Consider the following 27518-nt stretch of genomic DNA (forward strand, 5'->3'; position numbering starts at 1 on the left):
AGCGTTCTAGTACATTGAACTCACGTTCGGAGCTCATACGAAAGACTTATATATAACGCTAAAATCTACCTGATACAAATATCAAAACTACTACGCAAAAGGAAGCTCTTGTCAATATCATAATCTTGTATTACATGCTACAGATAATATCTTCTACATACATAAATTGCAAGACAATAGGCGCGAAATGTATTGTAGCAGTCGTGATTATAACAATTAAGAACAGCCAGTTTCGCGTACAAAATTGGCACGGTGTGTTACAAACTGAGGCCATGGCGTTGTTTAATGTTTATATTTTGGTATAATGACGTCATGGCAACGTGTTCTCCCGTTCTTCAAAATGTGTCTGGCACTGACTCGTACGTTTCAGAATATTGGAGAGTCGTGTTTATTATTTAGTATCTTGTACCTTTTACTTTTAGTCATTAATTTACGAATTCAACGACACAAGACTGACAAGAGCATAGTGTTTTGGTCATAATGCTAGTCATACTTTACCACAACACACGTTTGCGTGCATTTCGATATCTCTGCAGACTGCGGCCCCTGCTTGTTTACGCACATTGTGATCAGAAAATAATAAAATAACCAGTAAAGCACCTACTACTTTGAATTAGAAATCAGAACATTACCTTTCGCTCTCAGTCATCTTTTAATAAACGATAACAATAACGGCGTGAATAATTCGGATGTCCAATGTGTTGAATATAAGAATATTATTCGTGCGCTGATATGTGTTTAAAATTGCGAGCGTACAAGACTGTTGACCAATCGCTATCAAGCGGCGCCCTTAGAAGCGCCGCTTGCCTTTTCTCGATATTCCTCGAATAAGAAGCCTCCAAATCTAGATTAACGCATGCGCAAATGTTCAAATTGAGCTCCGAAGGCAAGCGCGCTTGCCTTGGTTAATAAATAATTAATTTAATCCACTTAATTTAATACACTTGACTCATCTTACCAGTGTAGCAAAGTGAAACCGAAAACCACGACAGTAAATCGCGTATAAATAGCAAGCATTTCAACTATAAAGACAATTTAGACAAAAGATTACATTGACATTGTTTAGAACCGAAAAATTTAAACTGATTTTGCTCAGAGATTGATCCAAAAAATTTTTGTTCGGTAAAATGCTTAGGTAAGCGGCGCTTGCCTACGCTTGCATGACCGCACGCCACTGGATTTATGTATATTGTTTGTCACGCAAGCGATCTCGCGTGACTTCCACGTTTGTATGCTTTAAACGTTCTTTTATTTTAACAATGCTTGCAACTCTCAACACAAAATTACCGAGTGCTAACACAAAAACTTTCACAAAAATGTAAATATCACATAAGTACATAGCAAAAAACGTAATACAAATATGTATTATTAATAAAGAACTGTTTTACAATATTTTTGCAGTTTTCTAACATTCGAATGTATTTCTAAGCATACGAAAAATGCGAATGTTTTAAGGGTTTGTTGCAAATATTTAGTAAAACCTATGCTGGGGACACATATCTAAACATTCGTCATATTTTTTAAGCTTAAACACATTGCAGATAGGCTACAAATGTTTTCAATTGTTTTCACAGAAATTAAGCCAGTCTGCATAGCGTCTGAGCATTCAAAAATATGGCGAATGTATAGATAGGTTACCAAAGCATAGGTTTTCCTAAATATTTGCCACAAACCTTTAAAACATTCGTATTTTTTGTATACTTAGAAATACATTTGAGTACTAAAAAATTTCAAAAATATTGCAAAATTATTTGTGATTAATGAAATGTATTTATTTTCATGTTTTGCCATGTACTTATAAGATATTTACAGTTTGGTGAAAGTGTGTGTGTTAACGGTCAGTAATATCGTGTGAAGAGTTGCTAACCTAGTTAAAATATACGACCTTTAAAATCATACAAACCAGGAATTTACGCAAGTTCGTGAGCGTGTCAAATATTGCACATAAATGAAATTATGTATTTACTATTTACATAAATCGATTGAATAAAAAAACTTAAACAGATTTCTGGGCCGCATATGGTAGTTTACATTTAAAAATTCGATATGCACTGTTTTGAAACTTAGCTATTCACGATAAGTTGCATGATTTTCCTTATTGAAATTTGGTCCAAAGTTAGTATAAAAGAGGGGATTTGGTGAGAACTGAACACACTGAAAATGTGAAGTGATGAAACATTTTTCGTTTATAAAAAAAATTTCCAGTTTCTTTATTTGTATTCTATTAAAATAGCGTTTAAGAATTCTCAAAAAATATCTTGTTTTGGATAAAAAATTCCAGAAGTATGCAGTTACAATATTAAGCTTTTTATTTAATGAAAATCATCCTAGTTGCCTTAAACTTACTTGTTTTCGTTATATAATAGAGAACTCAACATTTCGGCAATCAACGACGGTATCTGGCATCACCTGGCCATCATAATTGGTCGCACTCGTAAAAAAATATTTCTTGATGGAATTACAATTTATAACAAAACTATGGTCAATCATTCATTACCTTTATTACGTGGTGGTGGTGTTGTTGCTATTGGTCAAAAACTTGAATGTGAGAATGGTGTTTTTAATCCAAATATGTCATTTGTTGGTGAAATAAGTTATTTAAACTTGTGGAATCATGACGTTGTTTGTGAGAATTCCAGTCCTATGTTGCTGATTAATGATAAATGCACCACTGGTCTAAATAAAAGTACTGTTGTATTCAAGTGGAATCATGTGTACCAATTTACAAGTGAAAATGTTGTTAAAGTTCCCTCATTACGTAAGTTTAGTACGTCGAATTGGCTTTTTTTCCTCCAATAATTTCATAATTAAGATAAAGTTTTTAAAACGATTCTAAGTAAAAAAACTACCGGCGCATTTTACTAAAACTCATTTTCTTTCAAGTGGTTATGAAATTAAATTTTACCTAATTATTTTTTGCTATGAATTAAAAGTTTAGAATGCGTTGAGTATGATGAGGGTTTAACTTTTTTCATAACTCCTATGGATAAAAAAATATAGGTGGTTGAAGTTGCTGTTTTTGAAAAAAATTGTTTTGTGACATGTCCGTGCCCTGGACACTAGTTTCAAGAAGCTCGTGACGTCATTGGTTGTGTTGCCCATGTAAACAATGACAGCGCAATACAAAATTATAAAAATCAAAATATTTTTAATAGAGAAAGTTCATTTGAATTTTCATGCGACAGTGTCATTTTTAAATGAGATTTTCTTTCCCAAAGAATCGTTTTTATCCCTTAAATTTTTCACTAGACACTTTTCAAGGTTTACACTCTGTAATTGTATAAAAATACAAAACCATGAAATTTCGTTTCATAAACACTTTAAAGCTAAATATTGAAATTAAGACCACGTCGCAAATTTTGTCGAAAACTGCTTCGCTTCGATTGTTAGCAGTTTCTATTTTCCACAATTGAATGTCTTCAAATCGCTGGGTTGTTTGCTCCAAATGATACTTTAACAGTTCAATTTCTTTGCTTATTTGGACGTCAATTTATTGCTTGCTACTATTGATGACTGATGGCACCATTTGTCGAGCGCTCATAAACACAAAAAACTCAGCACATTAAATTCAACAAACGTTTTAAAAAAAATATAGAAAAAATTTTTTATATATTATGCGTTCATAACAATGTCCTTTCATATCCGATGTATAGTCATACTCGTGCATCACCTTATATGACATATTACGTATTCTTTTAGGTCATCCCACATTTAATTGATGCATGTCTAACGCTTTGTAGCACTTACTTTTTAAATTTTTCATCATGCAAAGAAGCAATGAAATATGGCAGGTATGGTATGATAACAACGTAGCTAGTTACCTTACACTATAAATGAAGAGGTAACTTGAAGTCTTTATTGAGTTAAAAAAGTTAAGTGTACCAAACATATAACTCTTTGATAAAATAAATATTTTCTTAAAGCAGTTGCGTTTTTGGAAATATTTCTTTTACGAAAACACATTATCTAAAGCGTAAAGTTCATGATAATTTAGCGATATAATACATATAATGATAGTGTTTGAAATAACTTGATGTTTGCTAACGTTTCTTGTCATAAAATATTATATTAATAAATTCTAGCAACAAATGCAGATTGCAAATTGTTTTGTTTATTTATTCCAAACAAATGCAAAAGTTCAAAAGATGGTGTTTACTTGGTAAAAACAAAAACTTTGCTTGGCTACAGCAAAGTTTTCTGTAAAAAAATTATATCTGGTTGTTCTGGAGAAGGTTGGACGCTAGTGATGAAAATTGATGGGAATAAGGTACAAATAAATTTTCTTAAATATTTTCTTCAAAAAATATAGTAGTATAACAACATAAATTTTTGTGTTTAATGAAAAATGAAGGCATTAACAGAATGATAAAAATCTATTTAAGTTGCATTAACGAGCATCATTTTTTTTAAAATTATTGCGTTTTTATCTTTAAATTTGATGTTTTAACTTAAGCTTCATTTCCATTAATTAGTAAAAGTCATTAACATTGCATAACGTTTGTCATTACCACTCATGCACGGGTTTTAAATGTAACTTGATTCGAGGCAATAAATACAACAACTGCACTACAATAAATATAGACGAAGAGTTTTTTTTAAATATACGTGTTTAGGCATCTCATGATGCCATCTCCAGAATAAGTGAATAATTACATAAATAGTAAAAAGTTCATATAAAAGTAATATGATACATTAATATAAATATATAGATATGGAAAAATTATAAGAATAATAAGGAAATACGATAAATTGATAAGGAGCGTTATATAAACTAAATAATGTTTTTAATCTAAAAACTTGAACATTGAGGTCAGGGCTAGTTTTGTTGATGTGGAGTGCTTCTTTGATTTATCTCATTCTTGAATCTGCCCTAACTCTAAGCACAATGTTGAAGTTTTCAGATTGAACACAATATCTTTTTGCAACATGCTCTTCATTAATTTATCTTATTTCCTTATAATTGTTAAATTTTATCCATATCTATATAATTTTGTAGTTGTATCATGTTTAATATTTATCATTTATTTTTTGATGACTGGAAATATTATTGGTTTTAAAATAAATGTTGGAAATGTTAACTGGTAAACCGGATTCTCAATTTGTGCCTTAATTTTTTAAAAAATTTTTTAGAAAACATTTGACTTCGACTCATCGCTTTAGAAGAATAAAAATAGTTACAAGGTTTAAATATGGTAAAACAGGAATGGATGATTTGGAGACAAAACTTCCTACCTACTGGAGCACCAAGATAAACAAGATATGTGTTGGAATGAGATTCGATGGTGAGACAAATTTTATCAGCTTCGATTTTCAAGCTAAATCATTGTACGATATCATTGCCGGTGGAAAATACTGCAAAACCAATGTAAACCGAAGCAAATGGATCTCATTAATTAAAAAAAGCGTTCTTCAAGAAAACTGCAATAAAGAAGGTATCAACGTCATTGACGACTCCAATTTACACCCTCGTGTAAGGATTGGCATCATAGGAAATAATGAAATCAATTGTTGGTCAAGCGACTCTTTCATTGGGTTCGGCTGTACGTACGAGCGATGCACGCGAAACGATCAAATAAATAGCTATGGAAACTCGTTATTCTGCCACAATAAGGATCAATTTAAATCAATGGGATACATTTTTGCTCTCTAATTAAAATAACGCTTATTTAAACTACACTTGCTTTTGTTTAAGTTATAAATATGTGTAATTTGTTTTATGTATTGTCATGCCAACAAGCTTTAGCAGTGCTAAATGTACTTTCTTGTTTGTTATCAGTTATATGTATAGTACAATATACTTTTCTTTGATTATGTTATACCAGACTTTTACCAACCTTATTAAAGAAAGCATTATTTAAAGGCACTCATTTGATATTTCTATTGCAAGCATACAAAATATGTATTAATTACGATTTGTGGGTTAAATATTGTGGTTATATGTATAATTCAATATACTTCTCTTTTCACAATTTATATATATAGTTCAATAACGTTTTACCTGATTAATATATACCAGATTTTTAACAACCTTATTATAGAATGCTTTTATTTAAAGGCTCTTATTTGATATTTCTATGGTAAGCAAAAAATATATGTATTAATTACGATTTGTGAGTTGAGTATTTGTAGTAAAATTCCATTTGTTTTAATCCACTTTAATACAATCGTTTGTGATGGAAGTTACTTATTAAAATATAAAAAAATACTCCCAAGAATAATTGCTTTAAATGCAACAAGTGACACACCTTCAGTTCTCATGCACGTATATTTATAAATTTTCGATCCCCAGTGAAAACTTAAAATGAAAAATTCAGCAGGAGAATTTGAATATTAATTAGAGTAATTTAGTATGCCGGACTTTTCGTATAAGACGTCGTCAAATTTTTGCAAAGGTTATGGGTCTAGGATGCCAAGATGTCGTAAATTATTTATGATTTAGCGGGACTCTTGTAAGACTTCGTCAAAATAAAGAATAAAACTAGTTTTATCCCTTTCAGCATTTTCTAGCCGGCCCGTTTTTTCTATCCGATCAAACTAACTTCTTAATATCGTTACATTTTTCACCATAATCAATACCTGCGTCACGTTAAAGGTTATAAATTGTTGGTCGAGGTAATCCTTAGCGCACGGTCATTTGAGCAACGCTGAATCCCAAATCAAACATCTCCTTGACTCGGACTGAGCTTGCGTTAACGTTGGGCTTGCCTTTCGAATGAAGTAATCAGAAATAATCGAAATGAGATAAACCATATAGTTAAATATCAAGTGTACTTTTACTTTCTTGTGGATACGCCTGTTTCCTCGTCGATATTACCAACATAATTCCCATTGTGGAACGAGTATAATAATGGATTGAAATTTGCCAATTGCATAGTAAAATATATAACTGCAGTGTAACTTAAATACGAACTAAGGAAACTTTGCTGCTAGCATTCTTAATATATTGTTATTACACTCACCCTGTAACATACATGAAGTAATCGTAATTTCAGGTCTTTTGAAATTTTTTCTTCCCTCATAGTCCTTTCCAGTTTAGCAACAGCTCTTTATTTTAGTATTGGCAAAAACGATATTTATTTTACATTTGGCTCGATACAAGCAGTGGAGTACTTAATTTGTAAAAAATAATACATGGCTTGTTTGGAAAAAATCTAATGATTGTGTACAATTAATACATAGATGGTTACCAAAAAATGAAATTCTAGACATGATTTTGTATAAATAATTTTTTTCACATTTGGCGACCCATATTTTATGGCTGAATCTTAAAAGTATTCGGCTAATCTTGTACGTCTTCATGATTACTGATGATAAAATAAGATTCAACCCCAGTTTTTCTAGTTAGGACGCAGTGTATTCTATTTTATGGAGACATTTCGTACAAAGACATTTCGCTAATAACGGCGCCATTGCGTCGTCGTCTCTTTTCTGCTAAATAAATACCGCTTCTTAGACTTCATAAATACCTTGATGGCACTATCATGAAGAAATACACTGTAATTTTTCACCAACTAAAAAATGAAAATATTTGCTTTATCCATAAGTTAAAAATTTCCCATAGCAGATTTAGGATCTGAATTCAAAGAAAAATCTCTTAAAATAATATGTAGATCACGGGCAAGCTTAGCAAAATTCTGTCTCATGCTTCCTGAAGGGGGGGGTGATGTATTTTTTTGAAGAGCTATTAGTTATGTGATAAAATTGGATTTTGTTTTTGAGTTTCCGATTTAGCTAAGATTGAAGTTCCCCTAATAATGCAAGCACTTAATTCAGCCGTAGGGCGAAGTAATAATCAAGTAGCGGTAATAAAATGTGAAATAATTTTGAGTCATTTAAAGAAGTAAGAACCTCTAGCACAAAACTTACAGTCTTTTTTAAGCGTCATAAATCATTTTAATTGTAATTTTCGTATTATATAATTTTGACATATATAACGTCAATTTAAAATTTTTGTCACAAATTTACAAGTTGGCTACGCCATTGTATTTCCCATATCATCATTAACTCAGTTACAGGGGACATATAGTAGTTTATTTATTGCGAGTGATCTATTTGGTTTTTAAAAGAATTTCATTTCCTTAAGAAATGAAATTCTTTTAAATTAATGTATTAATTCTATTAATGTATTAATACACACCCCTTTTGTAAATTGAAGTGTAGTAATGTCCTTGGATTTTTAGAAACCTGTCTTTCTCAATGCCCATCATTGTCATTATCAAGTTGTATTTCATCGATTTAAGTTTATCTTTTATCTTTTTACTCAAGTCTTTGTCATTCTTCATCTTTTACTTAAACTTCCTCTTTCAACCTTTTAATTTCCTGTTTCACCATTGTAAGTTCCATTTGCAATACGTCGTTGTTCTCATGTTTTATCTAAAACTGTTGAAATCAGGTCAGACCCATAGATATATTTCCAAATCATGTAACCAAATTTTTGTCTTGACGTTTTAGCCAAACTGCAGCTGGTTTTAAAAAGCTGTTGCCATTCCAACAAGACCACTTGTTAAAGCTGTGCATCTTTCTATCTAAATCACTTATCATTATTGCCTAGATAAGAGACAACGCTCTACATAAGATCATTATTTATGCCAACATTGATACACGTTATCTTTTAGTTTATACAAAAGGGTTGTAAATTTAGAATGTTTTTTTCTCTTTTGAGGACTCTTTAAAAAATATATTGAGTTAAGTATCTTATATTCACAGAAAAACAAAGTTACTAAAGGGTAAGATTTATGTCTGAGCTTTTATCTTTTTTTTTACAAATACGTTGTACAGACGTATTTGGCGTTGATATTGGAGGCTATTAATATAGTGTTTTTACTAATCTGAAACCACCAAAATAAATTGTTTTTATTTTTTAAATCAGATTACCATCGTTAGACTTGACATCCTATCACTTTAGTAGCTGAAAAACAGTGACCACAGACTTGTTAAAATAAACCTAGAGCTAAAAAAGCCTGCACGATTGATTGTGCTTTCTTTTAAATTATTTTTGTGCGTATTACCTTTTTAAGTAACATTAATATCCTTTTAGCTGTCTAATCTTTTTTTCATAACTACCTGCACTAACATTCGCTATCTAAGTTGATATCTTAAGGAAATGTAAAGACTGTTTTTCTTCCCTGTTGTTTATTCACCTCTACCTATATTTACACACGTTTATCTTAGCTTCAGTTTTAATATGTGAGAAGCCTGCCCTTGGTTTCTTTTCTTCAATCATTATAAGGCAATGTGCATATAGACTGTTCTATATTTTCAATCAAAGTGATATTTCTGAAATTGCAGTTAAAGAAGATTCTCCTATATAGGCTTCTCATTTATAAGAATAATTTGCTTTCATAACAAATTACAATTACTCACAGTATAAAAGGGTTTGATTTGCTTATTTTTTTTTTGAACTCGTCATTTATGTCTTGAGCTGCAAAAGCAACCAAAACGATTCATAATGATGATCAACACAAATAGAAGAAACACAATAAATAAAACTATTTGCAGCGTTTTGAATGTATTGAACTCAGGGATATCATTTTCCACAAAAGTTTCTTCAAAATTAAAGTCACCCATCATCATTACAATGGCAGTTAAATAGCGTGCCCAAAGTTTTTAAATCTTTCTCTATCATTCATGATTACCGTAAGTGCTGTTGCAAACGCCACCAAGAAGAATAACAGTAGGATCATTACCTGTAGAGTAAAGCAAATTTACTTAAATTTTTTTGCTAAACCAAGGTGAACAGAAACAAAAAACTTTTTATATCAACATGCATCAAGATAGTATGGTTTTACAAACCACAAAATTTTAATTGTCATAACATTTAACAGTGAAGCTTATACAATTCAATCGAACACTTCACACGTAGTGTTACCAAAAATTATTTCAATGTTCGAGTGATATGTAAACCTTGCTTAATGTGAATGCCATTCTTATTGTATAAATTAGCACACAAAAGCATTGAAATTGGGTGATGTCGGCAAAATGAGTGGGTGAAAAGAAAGGTTGGTGTGACTGCTAGTTGGATATAAATCCTCAAATCATAATTAAAGAGTAACAGCTACACTAGCGCAATGTTTAAAAGTACGCTCCACAGTTGGTCTAGTCCACTGCGCATGCTCAAACGTTTCGCCGATAATATGTTACTTATTGAAGTATTTACTTTAATTGTTGCTAATAGATCTTATTGTCATCGCCATGACTATGAGCTCGGGCAGAAAGTTGAGTTGACTGCGCATGCTCTGACGATTTCGCTTATTTTTGAGTAACCCAGCTAGCTACTTCGAATTCGGTGCAAGTAGATCTAGTTGATTCGTATTAATTAGTCACATGGACTGTTTTCATTCCAACATATTCGCACGTGTTTTTCATCCTATGTCAAAAATGCATTTTCAATCTCGTCACTTTAAAGTGCCTACATCACCCTTTAAGAAATAATGTATTTAGATTGAGTTAACTATTTAAAGAACATTTGCAATATATTTTATACGAGGAAAATTTGATCTTTCCTGACTGTTTGTCCTCAAAATTGGCTTTTTTCGTGTTTGCCGGTGAGGTGCTGTGACTGGGTCTAGTTTACCTTACGTGACGTACGATGGAGAGCACGCTGCTTTTTAACGCTGTAATTTAATATGAAATTTAATAAACTTAGGTTGTATTGCGTATTTTGTTATTGATTCACGCTGTAATTGATAGTTAAAGTCCTCAAAAGAACCAGTTCACGCATAACTTCATGTAAGCTTCGGGCTGAAATGCTGTAAGGAAGAGTGTTACAATAATGGCGTTCTTTCAATTGTGGTACTTTTAAATTGAATAAAATTAGTCGACTGCCTTTTTTGACTCTTAGGGTTTCCTTACATAGATTGAAACAATGTAACCGGCCAAAGGACGAAATTCTTAAAATATACCTCAGTCACTGTGTATACATCTTATTAATTGCAAGTATATTTACGAACATAAAGGACAAAGAACAACCCAACGAACGACAAGGTGCAGTTTACAAAATATACTGCTCCGACTGCCACGCCTCCTATATCGGGGAAACTGGCAGGAACTTAAACATAAGACTTACTGAGCACAAACGAGCTACTAAGAAACAAGACAAAACTAATCACATTGCCGAACATCACCGAATCACAAAGCACAACATTGACTGGGACTCGGCAAAATGCATCACTTACAGTACTGACTATAGACAACGGCTTACATTAGAAAGTTGGTATACCAACTTGGAACAAACCCCCCTGAACAGATCACAGCAATTACCGGCACATTACAAACGACTTATTCACAATACAAGCAAACGATCAACTAAAAACATTACACTTCAAACTAATTCACAATGACAATACACAATTGACACCCACACACTACAACTAAAAACGTCACACCTAAATTACACATCACAACTAAAAATAAAATATTTCACTTCACACTAATCCACAATGACAATACACATTTCCTGCACATTTCCTGTACACACAATACAATGACGTAAGAACCAGACAACAACTACGGCTAACCTGACGTTTACTCCTCATTTGACTCTGAAGATGACTACCGCTAAGGTTGTCGAAACGTCAGTCAACAACAACAAAAACAGTCCTTCTCAGGACTTTATTAACCTGGACGATCATCATTTACAAACATAATTGATTCATGTTACTTAGTAATGGCATGTATTTCTATGTTTCATATTTCTTCCATTTTCAGAATGACCACGGCGTTTTTTTATTTTCTTTTCTCAATATTGACTCAATGCAATTGAATTCATTTTGCTAAATCACTTTAGTTCTTTTTGTTTACGGTCTCTATTTCCTCAAATCAATGTTTGCAATCAGTTCTGCTGTTTTCTCTTATTTGCAATTCAATTGTTCTAATCTTTCGTCAGCTAGTTTTGACATAAATTTGTTGCTCACTAGTATTGATTATTGGTTGATTTTTTAATTCAAAGCGCTCTTAAGTATATTTAATAACGCTTCAATAAAAAAATGTAGGAAATTAAAGTTAGCTACATTTCATATTACGTGTTGTTCAAGGTTGTCCCAAATTTGACTGATGCTTATCTAACGCTTCTTAACATTTATTTTTCAGGTTTTTCATCATGCAAAGAAGCATTAAAAGATAACAGGTATAGTATGCCTAACACATAATTTATTAGGAATTCGTGTTCATTATCTGGTTAAAAAAGTTATGTCACCTTGTTATTTTTTCCACGCTCATTGAGCTCAATTCCACGCCAACGCTTATTTTGTGGCGTTTGGTAAACATAAGACAAAAAACATAGTTAAGCTTTGTGTAAGTGGCTTTAGATAAATCACTCGACAGACATTGATTTTATTAGTTTTCATTTTTTTATTAGAGCAAATAATTATTTAACTTAAAAACATAATGAATTATTCAATAGTCTTTATCTGGGGCGGATCTAGAATAAATCAAAATAGTCACGCGACTGAAGTTTACAGTTCAAAAATTAGTCATCAAATTTAATGGTTACAATTCTATTTTGTCATCTGACTAAGTCACTAAGGAGTTACGTGAGATATGCTCATGCAAAGCTACTGTTTATTTTCCCACGTTTGTTCATTAGTGTCGCTCGCAAAATTTTATAAATGGCGAGAACTTCTGATGAGGATGAAATTTTACAGTATGATCTCAAAAAAACTGACATATTGGACAATAACGAAAGAGATCCAATCAACGAGAAGCAGATGCCAAAATTTTTTTCAAAACTTAAATTAAGTTTTTTTGAGCATCGCAGAATCCATGTAATAAATGAAGAAATCAATAAACTGTGATGGTGCATTTAAAGCACATGGAAACGGATAAGCCGATGAAGAAACGATCGAAAAGCTTAAAACAAACTGAGTTTTAGCACAAAATCGATGTTAATGATGGAGAAGCCTTGTTGCACACCACGTACACCCTAGCCAACACGGTCATAGAGGGTGAAAGAAGCGTCGAAACTGCTCGAAATGAATAGGACGCTATGCTTATTGATATCTAGAAATATTTCCATTAAGATGAGGACATAGGTCCAGTTATAAATCAGCAACTTGCTGACATTATAAACAAAAGTTAGTCTGCTAAACTAACCGACACAAAAATAAAAGAAAATTTAAAAAAAAACGCACGACCGGCAAATTCTTAGAAACTAAGTGTCCCAGAACACATTATGAGTCCATTGAAAAAGGAAGATTTATTGCATTCTAAGCAAATTACTTTAATTTCGACCTCTTCTGCTAAAGGTATAAGGTTTTTTGCAGTATTTTTTGAAGTTAGTATGGTGTATGAGACAGTAAAAATGGTCAATTATTGATTAGTTATCAGAAGCCCCATTAAGCCGTAACATCTGACACTCTATCAAGGTGCCTTAAAAAATCTTAAAAATGGATGGTATTACTGACTTTAAAAGAAACAACACAAGAGCTGCGTCATCATTTGTAGCAAAATGGAGTAATGCTGATATTGCATGAACCTTGCAAGTTGCTGAATGGATAAATGCATCTACGCTTCACATATCTTATAACAATTCCCTGCACATCAACGCCAGTTATAGGCTAGCGTTGTTACAGTGCGGTCCAAAGGACCAAATGTAGCAAAATATAATGTTATTGTTATTCATCGAGAGCGGTTTTTCAGAATATATTGACGATTGATGGGCTGTTATTATTACGTACGCTCATGATCCCAACACTTTGAATATCTCATGTAACTCTTTAGTAACGTGGTCCAATGACGAAATAGAAATTAAGTATGATTCTATGCATGTGAGTTAATGAACAAGGAAACTAAGAAGTCAACCACGCACAGTAATGCCTGAGAGAACAATTTGGTTTGTTTCCCACTTATGGGTTTTTTTCCTTATGTTTTTAATAATCAAAGCGTTGAAGACTGAACATTTGACCTGTGTGCACATATCTTACGTGATTCCCTCGTTTCATTCTCCAATAACTCATAGAATTACAATAAAACTTCAAATTACAGTTAGTTTTTCGTTTGATTTTAAATTTTTTTGTGATCATCAAATTCCTGATTTATAATGATCGTTCAAATTTCATTGTCAAAATTCTATTTTATATCTGAAAACTTATATAAATGTCACTCTAGTAACCAGATCATAAGATTTTAACATATCTGGAATTATATTAACTGACTGACTGATAAGCGGGTTGGCTCGACATGTTTGACAAATAAGGGACTTTAAGAACGCTTTTTAAGCCATTCCATTGGTGAATAGCCAGATCAGTGGACGATCTGGTATAATATCGACCGATAAGCGTGATGACCGGATCAATAAGGGAGTTCAATTGCTATTGTGTAATTAGTTCGTTTAAATTTTTATCTTAAACTTGGTTCCCAGCTACAGGCTTTCTACCTGGAAATCGATGTATCGAAGCTTTTATCCTTTTTTTCACAAATACGTTATGCCGACGTATTTAGCGTTGATATTGGAGGCTATTAATATAGTGTTTTTACTAATCTAAAACCCCCAAAATAAAATCTTTTCATTCAACTACGATCGTGAGACTTGACATCCTATTACTCTAGTAGTTGAAGAACAGTGACCTCTGACTAGGTAAGATAAACCTATAGTTAAAAAAGCTTGCACGATTGATTAAGCTTTCTTTTAAATTATTTTTTTGCGTATTAGTCTTTTTAAGTAGCGTCAATATCCTTTTTGCTTTCTAATTTTTGTTATAACTGCCTACACTAACATTCGCTATTTAAGTTGATATCTTAGGGAAATATAAAGACTGTTTTTCTTCCCTGTTTTTTATTCACCTCTACGTATATTTACACTCTTTGATCTTAGCTTCAGTTTTAATTAGTGGGAAGACTGCTCTTGTTCTCCTTTCTTCAATCATTATAAGGCAGTGTGCATATAGACTGTTGTATATTTTCAATCAAAATGATATTTCTGAAATTAAAGTTAAGGAAGTTTCTCCTATATAGGCTTATCATTTATAACAATTTTTTGCTTTCATGACAAATTCCAATTACTCACAGTATAAAAGAGTTTGACTTGCTTATTTTTTTTTCTTGAACTCGTCACTTAGGTCTTGAGCTGTAAGAGTAACCAATAGATTCATAATGATGATTGACACAATCAGAAGAAACAAAACAAAATAGAACTATTCGCAGCATTTTGATTGTATTGAACTCAGAGATATCATTTTCCACAAAACTTTCTTCAAAATCAAAGTCACCCATCATCATGACAATGGCAGTTAAAATAGCGTGCCCAAAGATTTAATTTTTCTCTATCATTCCTGATCACCGTAATTGCTGTTGCAAACGACACCAAGAAGAATAAAAGTTGGGTCATTACCTGCAGAGTAGAGAAAATTTACTTAATTTTTTTTCTAAACTAAGGAGAACAGAAATGAAGGCGATTGTAAAGCGAAGGATACCCTGCTTCTGATCTTGTCTTTGGTTGTCTCTGACTTTGATACGCTAGGACAGCCTTGACACTTGATATTATCGTCTTAGTTGGTATTCTTCTAGGTGTTATGGAATGTTTTAGTCCGTAAGATATTGGTCGTGTTTCAGTTTCGTCTAATGAGCGGGATGAGATATTCCTCACCCAGATATCGTCATGTTTATGTCTTGTATATGTTTTAGTGCGTTTTAAACGTTCAAGGTTTAGTTGTTGTTTGATTTGGTGTTGTGTCTCTGTCTTGTTTGCTCGTTTCTATGAAATAGCTTGTATCGTAGTAAGTAAAGTATCACTTACTGTCGTTGGTATGAGTTCCTTCAGTTTGTTCAGTCTTTGTTCTTGTTGTTTAATGGAATAGTTGATTCGTCTGCGACAGTTTTAATCTGTGCTCGTATCAGTCATCTGGTAGTGGATTCGACAATCTGACTAGCCTATTGTGTGTTAAACGGGGACTTAATTCTAAGTCCTGTGGGAACAAGACCAAAATCTTTGCAGTTTTGATTGAACAAGAGTTGTTGTCGCATGCGTCTGACGTTGCTTGCAAAACGTATGTAGTCGTTAGTAACAACAACAAACAAAACAACAACAAAAACAGTCCTCCTCAGGACTATACCAACCTGGACGAACTATATATTTAAACATGTAACGATACTCCCGAGTTCAAACCATATATTTTATTACTATCATTTGGACGACAGAGCGAACAACTTGCTAACGACACTTGTAATATCATCATTTTACCAGCAGACAAAGAACCCGTCACTGTGGTCATGGACAGGAATGATTACTTTGACTAAATGGACACCCTTGTTAACAACAGACAAACGTACGAGCAACTCGAAGGAGACCCAGCACCATCACTAGTATGTTGTTTATTTAAGATTGATGTGGATTAAGATGCTTATCTATTTAACACGATATATCTCTTGGCAAGAGAGAGAATCAACTAAGAAAAAAATAAACAAAGCGGAACGCAATGCATTGTAGGATACAGGAAGTGAAACACACACAAAACTGTATACATGAGTAGACAACTCACAAGTATGATTAAAACCTAAACATGAAACTGCCTTTATACAATACTCCCACTCAGTTTGATGTTTAACAAAAAACAAAATACAACCAAGTGAACAAAACATGAAACAGGAATAACACAATCCAAAATCTAGTCCTATGCCGGTCAGACTAAGCTAACCCTAACATATCTCAAAGTGAAACGAATCGCTCTCGGGGCAGAGATTTCGTGAGAATGTCTGCTATATTTTCTTCGGATTGGCAATATTGAGTAGCGATGTCACCTTTTTCGATAGCTTCACGTGTGTAATGATACTTAATATCTACATGCTTTGTACGCTTGCTTGTTTTACCGTTGTTTGCTATCGCGAGAGCAGATTGATTGTCAACATGAATGGTGGTGGCTGTCGATGGGGGGGCTCCAGTATCTGACAGTAACTGACGTAACCATACACACTCCACCACACCATCGAAGAGAGCTATATATTCGGACTCGGCAGTTGATAAGGCTATGATTGACTGACGCTTACTACACCAGCTCACCGGTCCACCAGCGTGTATGAACACTGCTCCAGACTTCGAGTGACGGTCGGCACAACTGGCGTAATCAGCATCTGTATATCCATATAGGGATTTTCCTTGTTTTCGATATACGAGACCTAAATCCTGGGTACCTTTGAGGTAGCGAAGAACCCTCCTGGCGGCCGTCAGGTGAGTCTGAGATGGGTAGGAGTTGAACTTTGATAAAACTCCCACTGTCTCCACTATATCAGGACGAGTAGACACTGCAGCGTATAGGAGACTTCCTATGATAGACTGATAGAGCTTAGCGTCGACTGGCTTGCTACCATCATTCTCTTCTAACTTGACATCACATGCTGCAGGGGTGGATACAGGATTACAGTTTTCCATGTCGAATCTTTTCAGTAGTTGTCGGATATACGGTGTCTGGCTGAGGTGTAAGGAGGAGTTGTCTCTCTTTACGACTATACCTATGCAGTGGTGTAGCTCGCCGAGATCTGTCATTTTGAAGCGAGCTGAGAGAGCAGACTTTACCTCAGTCATCTGTGTGTCTGTATCAGACATAATACAAATGTCGTCCACGTACACTGTGATCATCATCTTAGAGTTATCCTTCCATCGTACGTAAACACAGCTATCTGCAGTAGATCGAGTAAACCCTAAAGATTTTAGGAACTCATCTAGCACAGTGTTCCAACATTTCGGCTATTGCTTTAGTCCGTATAGCGAACGATTTAGCTTGCAGACTAAGTGTTCCTTACCTGGAACTACAAACCCCTCTGGTTGTGTCATATAAATCTGTTCGTCATCAGGAAGTGTGCCATTTAGGAAGCCTGTTTGCACATCCATCTGGTGTATGAGCATTTCACGTTCCACAGCATCAGCCAGTAGCACACGTAATGAAGAGCGGTGGACTACTGGTGAGTATGTGTCGTCGTAATCTATACCAGCTTGTTGTGCGTATCCTTTGGCGACTAGTCGAGCTTTGAACTTATCTACAGTACCATCGGGTGAGTATTTTGCTTTAAACACCCACTTCGAACCTATAGCAGTACGATCAGACGGTAGCGACACTAACTCCCAGGTTTTGTTCTCGATAAGTGATTTATACTCACTTTCAGCAGCAGTCATCCATTTGTCACGATTCACACTCTCCTGCGCCTCTGAGAAAGACAGTGGCTCTATGATATCAGTGGCTGAGCAAGCAACGTGACCCATACCAGTGTGATCATCAATACCGAAGCGGATGATGGGTTGAGTAGAACTAGATGGACGTGCGGAGGTACGTGGGGACGACTCATCAGTGTTGTTTACATGTAGGTCTACTTCTAAAGTCTCAGAGCGAGCTTCCTCAGGTTTGACAGTAGACTTTGGCATACCTAGCTTAGTTTCGTCGAATACTACATCACGGCGCACCTCTATCTTCTTAGTCAGCGGATTGTAGAGTCGATATGCTTTGGATCTGAGGCTATATCCCACGAATGTCATCTTGTCTGCTTTCTCATCCAGCTTTCGTCGCAGCTGATCTGGAACGTGAGCGAACGCTAGACATCCGAAGATTCTTACGTGTCCGAGGTCAGGCCTTTTATTGTTCCATTTCTCATAAGGAGTTATGACCTCTCTGTGAGCTCGCGTGGGAAGACGATTTCTCAGATACACAGAGGTGGCTACTGCTTCAGCCCAAAACGTTTTAGGAAGACTGGATTGAGCGATGAGTGAACGTGCTGCCTCACAGATAGTACGATTATAACGTTCGGCACAGCCGTTCTGCTGCGGGGAGTATCGTGCAGTCAGCTGATGCTGAATACCTCGTGAAGTCAGGTAACTCTCAAACTCGTGAGATACATACTCGCCTCCGCCGTCAGTTCTCAACGTACCTATAGTCTGACCGGTAGCATTAGTAACCATAGACTCATACTCTTTGAAGACCTGAAACACACTGGATTTATCATGCAAAAAATAAACAAGAGCATATCGAGAGAAATCATCAATGAATGACACTATGTATTTACTACCACCTATAGATTCTGTTTGCATAGGGCCACACACATCTGAATGGACTAACTCGAGCACCCTGGTTGATTTGATCATGTTATCAGTATGAAATGGTTGACGAGTCATCTTGCCTTTTACACAGGCTTCACACACACCAATGTTACCTGATAGATCACAGCCATTGTTACACCACTGAGTCATGTTTTTGATACTGTTGATATTAGCATGTGCGAGACGTTGGTGCCACAGAACTGTATTAGACGCACACCTAGCAGAGTGATCATCGGTTCTAACATCGAGGTAGTAAAGTTTATCTTTCATGGTGCCAGATGCACACACCATCTTTCTACGATTTTTGACCCAGCATCGAGAATGTCCGAATTGGATTACGTAGCCTTTCTGAGTAGCGGCTTTTACTGAGAACAGATTTCCACTTAGTTCGGGGATATGTAACACATTGTACAGAGTAGCATATCTGGATTTATTTCGACTCTCCCAGACCTGAAGTTTCACACTACCTTCCCCCCTCACTTGTATCTTGGAACCATCGGCTATCATAACATACTCGGGTGATTCTGGTGCAGTAGGCGTGTAGTCACAGAAAGCATCTCGTTCTTTGGCCATATGACTACTAGCTCCACTGTCGATTAGCCAGAGTTAAGGTTCGACGTTACCCTCGGACATCGCAAACGCCGTCTCACCGCTATCACCATCATCCTGTTGTGACATCTTAACATGATGAGGTCTGTCAGAGTTATTTTCATAGCCACGGTCACGCCCTCTACGTCCTCTACCACCACGAGATCCGCGACTTCCCCTACCACTACTGCTCTTTCTGGGACAGACATTCTGATAGTGGTCCAAAGAACCACATATATAGCATCCTCTATTTGCTGATCAGGTCTGCTATTGGCCGACAGCAGGGCAGTGTCAGAATTGGCTTGAGATCTGCCACTACCAGATACGCCAGCCAAAGCCAGAGATCTTTGTTCTCTCTTCTGTTCCTCATTAAGTAATGTCTGAGTCACAAACTCTAGCGATATATCGTCACCTCGTGCCTCTAGAGCGGTTACGACAGTTGAGTAGCTATCGGGGAGGCTACCAAGCAGAGTGACGACCTGATCCTCTTCGCTTATATTAGCTTTGATCGCTGCGAGTTTGTCTGTTATGGCTTTCATATGTCGGAGATGTTCCTGCATAGACGTACCTTCCTTCATAACAGTTCTAAAGTATTGTTTCTTGAGAAACAGTTTGTTGGCAAGAGTATCACGCTCAAAATGAGCACTCAACCTGTCCCATGCTGCTTGGGCATTAGCACATTCAGTGATGAAATAGATGATATTGTCGCTTACTGATAAGACTATGTGGGAGAAAGCTTTGCTATGATTCTTTTTATAAGCGGTCTTGTCTGCTTCACTGGCCTCACTGCTCAGAGTAATGGATCCATCTACATATCCAAACAAGTCCTTTGCTATGAGAAGGTGTTTGAGTTTGAATTTCCAAGTTGAGTAATTGTCTGTAGTGAGCTTATCCACACTCCAGCTTTTATCATCCATGATCACTGATGTTTATTTTCTTAGTTGGAATGGGTGTCTGGGCCCATAACCTGTTGTTTATTTAAGATTGATGTGGATTAGGATGCTTATCTATTTAACACGATATATCTCTTGGCAAGAGAGAGAATCAACTAAGAAAAAAATTAACAAAGCGGAACGCAATGCATTGTAGGATACAGGAAGTGAAACACACACAAAACTGTATACATGAGTAGACAACTCACAAGTATGATTAAAACCTAAACATGAAACTGCCTTTATACAATATAGTACGCAAGCCTAACAGCAAGATCTTCTCTATGAGAAAATCTAACATTATATTTAAACGTATTTACTATCGACTTAGATGTTCAGTAACACGACCACCCAGACTATACGGACTACCAAAACATCACAAACCACAAATACCTATGCGACAAATTGTATCATTTTATGGTTCGCCTACTTACGAACTCTCAAAGTACTCGACTGAGATACTGCAACCACTTACAAGCAAGTCAAAACACAAGCTACAATCCACTGAAACTTTTACTAAAAAACTGATCAGAATACAAATACCGGACAACTATGTACTAGTGTCTTTTGATGTGAAATCACCGTTTACCAGTATTTCACCTAATCTGGCACTTACTTGTGCAAAACCCCTCATTATAAAAAGATCTGAAAACTCGGGGACTAAAATAGTGGTAATGTCCAGGGATTTGCGACCATCCAAACTTTCGGCCTTTGGTAAATATTTAGAAGAAGTTAATGTCAAACAGTGGGTAGGAAGAAATAGTGACGATAAAATGAAAATGTTAGAGCTCATCATTAACTTTGGTCTTGATTTCCTACTCCCAAAAAAGAAGGTGCTGATCAATAATGAGCCTCATTGGATGACCAAATCGCTAAAACAACTGATCCGATAAACGGAAAAAGCTTTTGCACAAAAAGACCTTGACTCTTTCAAGAAATTAAGAAACCAAGTAAACCGAGAAAGAAAATCTTTTTGGAAAGGTTTTTACCAAAACAAAGTACAACATTTAAAATCGTGTTAATCTGCAAGTTGGTGGAAGGAAATCAAAAAGTAAAGTGGTATTTCACCGTCGGTTTCTTCACAGGAAGATATGATGTCAACTTGGCAAAATATTGATAATGCACTAACACTCTCTGATCATTTTCCTGAGCAACTTGCAAACATGATCAACGAATCCTTTCTAACACCATGAAAGATTTTAACCCACTGCCCTAACATTTATGCTTTGATAATGAGAATGATGATTTCCCGAGGTTGTTGCCTGTCACTGAGTTTACTGCTTTCAAGATGTTGTCAGCTCTTAACGCAAGGAAAGCAACTGGCTCAATTGGTATTCCCGCCTGGGTTCTAAAAGAGAATGCTGATTTAATGGCCGTTCCCGTGGCAGATATTATAAACACCTCCTTTAAAGAGGCCAGGTTACCAGAATCATGGAAAAAAGCAAATATTATACCGATTCCAAAGCAGAAACCTGTACGAGATATTAATAAACACTTAAGGCCTATATCACTTACTGCGATTGTATCAAAAGTAGCCGAAGGAGTTTGTTGTGGAAAATTATGTCACACCAGCTGTACTTAAGAAGATAGACTCTAATCAGTATGGGGCAATTCCAAATTCAAGCACAACTCTAGCTTTACTTAGTATGTTACAGTCGTGGAATAAAGCAACTGATAGTAACGGGGCGGCCGTTCGTGTGCTGTTATTAGATTTCAAGAAAGCTTTTGATCTCATTGATCATAATTTATTGGTTGAAAAACTACTTTCTTTTGATATACCGAAATGGGTTCTACATTGGATTATGGATTTCCTCTCCTACAGGAAACAGAGTAAAGCTGAAATTCGATTGCTTTTCAGAGTGTGAACTCATACCTGTAGGCGTTCCGCAGGGCACAAAATTGGGGCCTTGGCTATTTTTGATAATGATTAACGATCTCAAGTTACCAAATAATGAAATGTGGAAATTCGTAGACGATACCACTTTTAGTGAAGTAATTGAGAAAGATCAAACAAGTAACTTACAAAACCAAATGGACACATTAGCGAACAGCATCTCGCGTGATAAGTTCCAGTTAAACGAAACCAAATGTAAAGAGATGCGAATTTGTTTTGGATCTAATACCAATGACCTTCAACCAATTACCATCAATAACATTACACTGGATATTTTCCAGCACGCGAAAGTTTTGGGATTGGTTATAGCCATCAACCTTAAGTGGAACATCCTCGTAAATGAAATAATTAAGAAATGCTGTAAACGCCTCTATTATCTTATTCAACTAAAACGAGCAAATATCGAAGTCAAGGAATTGCTCCAAGTTTACAAAACGTATATAAGACATGTCTTAGAGTATGCTTATCTAGTGTTCCACAATAGTCTGACATTGTATCTGCCAAATGATCTAGAGTCAGTCCAAAAGCGAGCATTAAAAATAATCCTGCCTCATCAAGAATATGAAAACGCTCTGCAGTTTACTAATTTGCAACGCCTTAGCGAAAGGAGGAATGATATAACAACAGCGTTGTTTCAGAAGATAATAGCAGATTCCTCACATAAGCTTCAAGACCTTTTGCCTCTTCGTTTAGCACGTTCAACTATGGAATTTAGGACTCAATCTTCATTTAATGCTAACTTTAATACCAACTCATTGAAGATGTAATTTAGTTAATTTATTTATGCATGTATTATATGTAATCTTAAACGTATTTCAGCAATATCGCTGCCAGTTTTAAGAAAAAAATCATCTATCTATCTATCTAACTCTCTAACGAACATAAAGGACAAAGAACAACCCAAAAAACGACAAGGTGCAGTTTACAAATGAAACTGCTTCGATTGCCACGTCTCTTATATCGGGGGAACTGGCAAGAACTCAAGCATAAGACTTACTGAACACAATCCAGCTATTAAAGAAACAAGACAAAACTAATCACATTGCCGAACATCACCGAATCACACAGCACAACATTGACTGAGACTCGGCAAAATTCATTACTTACAGTACTGACTATAAACAACGGCTTACATTAGAAAGTTGGTACACCAACTTGGAAAAAATCTCCCTGAAAAGATCACAGCAATTACCGGCACCTTACAAACTACTTATTCACAATACAAACAAATGATAAACTAAAAACATTACACTTCACATTAATTCACAAAGACAATACACAATTGACACCCACACATTTCCTGTACACACTATACAATGACGTAAGAACCAGATAAAAAATACGACTAACCTGACGTTTACTCCTCATTTGACTCTGAAGATAACTACCGCTAAGGTGTTAGAAACGTCAGTCAAAAACAACTTAAATATTCAATGAAACCGAACATACTTTCTTACGACCTACTCACGCGCACTTTGGCAGAGCAGATGAACTACCTAAAACGCACAAACAATTTGACACATTACCTAAGTTACGACCAATAATTGACACCACAAACACACCACACTACAACGTAGGAAAATTCATTGCAAATCTTTTGAATCCACTTACCCTAAATAAATTTTCATTACAAGACTCTTCCGACGCTACTGATGCTATTAAATCCATACCTAAAGATAAAAAGCTGGTACACCAACTTGGAACAAACCCCCCTGAAAAGATTACAGCAATAACCGGCACATAACAAACGACTTATTCACAATACAAACAAACGGTCAAGTAAAAGCATTACACTTCACACTAATTCACAATGACAATACACAATTGACGCCCACACATTTCCTGTACACTCAATGCAATGACGTAACAACCAGATAACAAATACGTTTAACCTCACGTTTACTCCTCATTTAACTCCGAAAATGACTACCGCTTAGGTTGTCATAGCGTCAGTCAGCATCAACAAAAATAGTCCTTGTCAAGACTATACCAACCTGGACGAACTACATTTACAAACATGGGATTGTTTGTATATAATTCTGTAAGTTTTAGTAATTTGGCGAGGACACTGTTTGAGTACATCATAAATTAGAGCGCAGAAGCCTGCGTCATGTTTTGTCAATTAAATATGGTGCCCACTAAAATCACTAGAGACTTGAGTGAAGAGTTTCACATTATTACTCCGTCTGATCTTGTTTTCTACTTATACAATATTTCAATATAATTGGTATTATGCGAACTGACTAGAAAGGAAGTCATTGTCGTATTGACGTCATCTATTGCAAATATTTAGGTTTCTGCCGCTACAGAAGAGCATTTTAGGCAGCTGGCAAGTAAGCCTGATGTCTTAGACCTTGTCTTTAACCAACTTAATCTTTTGTGTTATATTTAATGACAATATATTAATATTATTCAATTTGTATAATTAGCAAATTGTTGCCTTATGTTGACAATAATTTAGGAATTTAACAATGCAAAGCCAACTTTAATTTTTTCGATATATTTGACATCATCACATTGTGAATAAAACCTCTCAATGCAATTACGTTTTAATTCATATTTTGATGCAAACCATAAAATTATAAATCATTTTCTTTAAGATAATTATCAGAAATTGCACACTTTTCATTTATTGCTATTTGTTTTTATCCTGAGATACTGATAAAAGCACAACTGTGCTTTTTTTCATTCATTATTTCATTAGGAAGTAGGCATACTGATGGTAAGATTTTAAAATAAGGAAGTGTTGTGGCATTGCATATTTGATCCTGTACTGAAACAGCAGGGTAGAGTGTTTCATGTTACATGAAACGGCTAAGTTCTGTGAAATGGCCAAATGCAAACATAAGTTGATGTGGCGTGGCAAAATACTGTTGATATTTTATGGCTATTTTGAGTCATAACAACATCGACTAATGCCTTGTTCATCCAGGGTAGGTATGCCTAGTGTAGGCAAAATTTATTACTGTCATTTGCAATATCTAGCTCTTTTTCAAATTCCATCTCTTCAAAGGTTTCAGTATAATATCGACTAACTTGAACGTTAACATCACCAATTGGACGTTGTACTCTCTGATTAGGAACTGAAGATCCCAGCTATAACATTATAACCCCCTCTCCCTCACGGTGATGAATCATACTTTGCAAAACTCAAACATATTCCCCACCATGATCAAATCGTACCCTTAACGGTCTACCATATTTATCGACAGTCTTTAAGAACTTTGTAGTACAGATTCAGCCTTGTTGTCGTCGGAAGCTTCTCCAAAAGTGATAAGACTAGTAAAGCCATCAGTCGCGAGGTGGGTTTCAAACCCTGTGTATGGTGGCCCTGTTTGAATTCTAAATAATCCTTTTAGATTGGAATCAGAAATGGCTTTAAATATTTCAGGATAACTAATAACTGCGTTACGTAAAAGGTTATTGTTTGTTAGCCGAGTTGGTCATTAGCGTACGGTCATTTGAGTGAAGCTGAATCCAAAATGAAACATCTCTTTGACTTTGCTTGGACTTGCACCAACTTTAGGTTGCCTTTTCAATAAAGTAATTAGAAATAAGCGTAATGAGATCATTAAACAAATTAGCTAAATATCTAGTGTACTTTTAACTTCTTGTGGATACGTCTGTTTCTTCGTCGATATTCCCAACCAAAATTTCCATTGTGAAACGAGTATAATACAAGAATGAAATTTGCCAATTGCAAAGTAAAGTTTATAGCTGCAGTGTAACTTAAATACGAACTAAGGAAATTTTGCCACCAAATTTGTTAATAGTGTATTGTCAATACATTCTCCGGGGTAACATACTGGAAGTAATCGTTATTACAGTCTATTTTTTAATTCGTCTTTCTTCTTAATCATTCTCCAGTTTAGCAACAGCTCATTGTTTTACATTTGGCACGCACGATATTTATTCTAAATTCGGATTGATAAGCAGTGGAGTATTTAATTTGCAATAAACAATACAGGGCTTGTTTGGAAAAAATCAACGGATTGTTTGCATTTAATACAGAGATGGTTACTAAATAATGAAATTCGAGACATTATTTTGCATAAATAATATTTTTTACATTTGGCGCCCCATATTTAATCGCCGAATCTTGAGAGTATTCAGCCAATCTTGTACATTTTCATAATCACTGATCAAAAAACAAAATTTCAAATCCACTTTTGTCAATTTAAGACACAGTGCAGTATTCTTTATCTGAGACATTTCGTACAAAGAAATTCCAATAATATCGTCGCTTTTCTGCTAGAAAAATACCGCTTTTTACACTTTGTAAAGAGTTTTTAAAAATGTTCTTAGCTTCCAACTGCAAAAGATAGAGCCAATTCTTGGCATCAAAATGACTTTGGTAAAACTACTATTAAAACTGCGGTAGCTGCTCAAGGATCTTGCATTATAAACGGATTCCCAAAAAAGTAAAATATTTTTTACAGTTAAGATGGTAAAAATTGGACACTTTAAAGAAAATGGATCGAAAATTGTGTACGTGCATTTGAGTAAATTCTCAGTAAAAAAGTATCATGTGCAAGAAGTTTGTCGTTTCGGTAAGGTATCGAAAATGTTTCGGTAAGTTGGTCTTTCTAGATCTTATATTATATGTTGCCAGCTTACCCGGCTACATAAAAATTTTCTAGAATAAACAAATTCATAATGTCATTTTGGTCATTAAGACAATAGCATCTACAAGATGTCTTCATAGTCCTCTATGCTTACTTTTCGGCATTTATTCTCAGAATTTTAGAACACTTGATTGTTATCACATTTCCAAAGAAAATTTAAATTTTCTAAAAAAATTTTGGTGGAGAGGGGCTGAGCAGATCTACAACATCACTGAGACTTTAGCCACTGCAGCTAAAGTCTATATAAGAATTTCTTTGAGCTAAAAAAATCTTTTCGTTTATCCATTAGCATCAAATGATCAAACAACTTTGAATAAATATGACAAGAGCAATATAACTGTTCTTAGCAATATTAGGATATTTAAAAAGTGGCCCTGTCCGTTGAGTTAACACTTGTAGTCAAAATTTTCAAAAACTTGTTAAACGAACTTAAAAGAAGGTGTATGCAAAAATATGCTTAATAT

General features: G+C 34.9%; 2 long non-coding RNA genes across 2 annotated transcripts; one reads left to right on the forward strand and one right to left on the reverse strand.

Moving 5' to 3' along the window:
* Nucleotides 1-14753: 14753 nt before the first annotated feature.
* Nucleotides 14754-24357, reverse strand: LOC124458125. Its single transcript, XR_006953021.1, has 2 exons — nt 24041-24357; nt 14754-15325 (listed from the first exon to the last, which is right to left on the reverse strand). It is a non-coding gene; the product is annotated as an uncharacterized LOC124458125 (long non-coding RNA).
* Nucleotides 24358-24411: 54 nt separating this feature from the next.
* Nucleotides 24412-24971, forward strand: LOC124458126. Its single transcript, XR_006953022.1, has 2 exons — nt 24412-24470; nt 24723-24971. It is a non-coding gene; the product is annotated as an uncharacterized LOC124458126 (long non-coding RNA).
* The last annotated feature ends 2547 nt before the right edge of the window (nt 24972-27518 follow it).

This window comes from Xenia sp. Carnegie-2017, unplaced genomic scaffold (assembly GCF_021976095.1).
Source record: "Xenia sp. Carnegie-2017 unplaced genomic scaffold, XeniaSp_v1 HiC_scaffold_6, whole genome shotgun sequence".
NCBI classification, from domain to species: domain Eukaryota; kingdom Metazoa; phylum Cnidaria; class Anthozoa; order Malacalcyonacea; family Xeniidae; genus Xenia; species Xenia sp. Carnegie-2017.